The 3297-nt window shown below is 40.4% G+C and overlaps 1 pseudogene; it reads right to left on the reverse strand.

The window, feature by feature from the left end:
- Positions 1-1467: 1467 nt before the first annotated feature.
- LOC130854958 (spermine synthase-like) lies at positions 1468-2816 on the reverse strand (annotated as a pseudogene).
- Positions 2817-3297: the final 481 nt, after the last annotated feature.

Genomic DNA, 3297 nt, shown 5'->3' on the forward strand with positions numbered 1-3297 from the left:
GTTTCTATGCTGAACAATTTTGTTTCACCCCAGCAGTTCCTCTTCAGTATGAGGCCTTGTACTTGAAGGGAGCCCTAGTGTCAGTTATGAGAATTTATGGGAATGAGCCAACTCTAAGACTTAGGTTTGATTACTGGAATATGCCAGACCTATCCCAGTTTTAGCTGCTGTTCTCAAATTGAATTGCCATGATTTCCAGTGAGTAACTTTTAGCTTATGTGGAACTTTTCTGTTCTCAGGTCCATCAGATGTCCCATGGCTTCACACTGCTTTCCCCTATGTAGATACTGATAAAACACATGTCTTGTGACTATTGATGGCTTGTCCTACCTGCTTGTATTCTGGGGTTTGTGAGGAGAACCTATTGTCTTGTTTGTTAGCAAATATCGTTTGTTTTTGGCTTTGTTATCCAGTTGCAATGTCTTTTTATGTGGGAATTCAAAAGATCTCAAACATATGCTACCATTTCCACTACCATCTTCTCAGAATCTCAGTTATTTAAGTGAGATGACTTAATATAAAAAAGTTAATTAGGTATTAAAGAACCAAAAGGCATAAAAAGAACTCTTGAATATCACAGAGCTAGAAACTGCAGGAAGCAACTACCATATCTAGATATGGGAAACCAAAGAAGCACGTACTGCTTGGCTGGTGCTAGCATTTCTGAGTTCAGATGAGGGGACTCATGGAGTTGGGATCCAGCCCTAAGAGAAGCTGGAGCAACATTCTTGTTGGTTTCCCTGAGGGGGCATAATCAGCATGGAATTTGAAAGACTGCAAACCACAGGCAGCTGCTGCTGTTACTGTAAGGAAATGTTACTGCCAGAGTGAAGCTTTATTGGGGTGATGCTAACAGGAACAAGAAGAAAATGTTAAGAAAAAGAAGAGTTTCTTTCCTCCTCCTTCTGTCTTGTGATCACCCTTTATTTCCCTCTATTGCCAGAGTTTAACGGGGAGCAAGCTGACCAATCAGAAGTGCAATTTCCAGAGTTCTAGTTCCAGCATCACAAAGCAAAGTACAGAAGGGTAAATTGGAAGCTGAGAGATGATACCTTAAAAACTGGCGTATAACTGTTATATTCTTTTCGTAAACTGTGCCTTTTATCACTGCATAATCTTTAGTTTAATACTTTAACCTTAATTTTTAAAAAAATTTTATTATTTATTTATTTATTTTTGGCTGTGCACTGGCTTTCCCTAGTTGTGGCGAGCAGAGGCTACTCTTTCTCGCGGTGCATGGGCTTCTCATTGTGGTGGCTTCTCTTGTTGCGGAGCACGGTCTCTAGGCACGCGGGTTTCAGTAGTTATAGCACATGGGCTTAGTTGCTCCTTGGTACATGGGATCTTTCCAGACCAGGGATCGAAAACCGTGTCACCTGCGTTGGTAGGCGGATTCTTAACTACTGCACCACCAGGGAAGTCCTTAACCTTAATTTTTATTTTATCTGATATTAATTTTGCCTTTCCTCCATTTTTTTGGTATGTAGTTACTTATCTCTTTTCCTAGTTTTTATTTCCAACATTTCTTCATTGCTTTGTTTAAGTGTGTGTGTGTTTAGGAATATATTGATGGGTTTTGTTTTTATCAACTCAACCTGAGAATCTGTTTTTGTTTTTGTTTTGTCTGTATCTATTTTATTTGGTTTCGTTTGTTCCTTTATTTAAAATTTTTTATATTCTGTATGAGTGAAATCATACAGTATTTTTCTTTCATCATCTAACTTTATGCTAAGGGAAAATAATACCCTCAAGGTCCACCCATGTTGTCACAAATATCAAGATTTCATTCTTTTTTTATGGCTGAGTAGGATTCCATTGTGTATACATACACCACATCTTCTTTATCCATTCATCTGTTAATGGAGATTTAGGGTGCTTCCATATGTTGGCTATTGTAAATAATGCTGATAACAGTCTCCTTTAAGATTGTCTAAGACATCACCATATATTTTTCCGTTGTATTTCTTACATCTGTGAATCACCACTTGCTCGATCTCTACCATAGTGACCATCTTTGGTTTCAGTTTGACAATTTCACATAATATGCCCCCATCTCCACCTCCTAGAATCAGTACATCTTTGCCAGTGTAATCTTCTTTGCCAATGCCCATGATGGCCTGGGTATACGCCAAATCACTTTCTGCCAAATTAACATCCCCACTGAGGATGAGAATATTTCCAAATTGTTTTGAGTGTAAAATTTTGATGTTCTGGTAAGGTGAGTCTTCATCATACACCACTTCAACTATGTCGTACTCAACCAGGCGGCCATCTGCAGTGGGCCAGTACCTGTCAATGGCTCCTCCTCAACCTATGGGTAGTAATTGCTTCACCTGCTCAGTACAGTCCTGACTCAATTCTTTCATTCTTTGTTCTACTTTGTTCAAAAGCCTGTCAACTTCTTTGCCTTGTGCATCACTGTCATAACTCTGAAGGTCCAGCAACACTAATCCATGTGGGTAAATTCTCAAATTGGCAAAACTGCCATTTTTGTTTATGTAGGTTGCTAAATAGCCATGGTCCTGCCAGGTGTGTGCCAACTCCGTCATCCCCTGCTCCTGGAAAATGGATTGGTGGCCTTTCAGAATGGTCACACCATCAGCTTTGGCACTGAGCATGAAGTCGAGGGTGCTGTGCTGTGCTGCTGCCTTAGTGAGGTGAGGCCCTGGGCCATGCCGGGGGGGGGGGGGCAGCCGGGGACACTGGGGGGCCAGGCGGAGTGTCAGGCTGCAGCTGGTAGGGAGTGTGCCTTGCCCGGGAAGCCAAGGGACCACTGGGAGCCACCTGAGGTGTGGGGGGAGGGGGGTTGGGCCCATCCCTGGGAGGGTGGAACTGAGGATGCCCGCAGCCCAGGGACCTGAGAATCTGTTTTAAACATTGGGAAATTTAATCACTTGTATGATTCATTCCTTTCACCTTATACTTTGTTTGCATTTTTAAACGTTTTCCTTTTTTCCTTCTAAATATTTCCCTTACCAGTTTTCCTGTCTGATCATTATTATTACTTATCTTTTTCCAATTTATAATTAGGAAATTTTATTGTACTTTTCCATTCAACTGGTGATTATCTTTTTCATATACTCAAAATTAAAACCATATGAAAATAAGAAACCAATTCTGTTTTTAGCTTCTCTGTTCCTTCACTGGATGAGCCTTTAGAACATTTTTACTTCCCCTCTCTCCACCCTCAAACTTCTACGATTTATTAACATATTTTATTGATAATTACTTTTAGTCACTCTATTATCAGGGTTCCTTTATAGTACGCCACTTTTATTTCAAGAATCAACAGTTAGT

Source organism: Hippopotamus amphibius, chromosome 6 (genome assembly GCF_030028045.1).
Source record: "Hippopotamus amphibius kiboko isolate mHipAmp2 chromosome 6, mHipAmp2.hap2, whole genome shotgun sequence".
NCBI lineage: Eukaryota > Metazoa > Chordata > Mammalia > Artiodactyla > Hippopotamidae > Hippopotamus > Hippopotamus amphibius.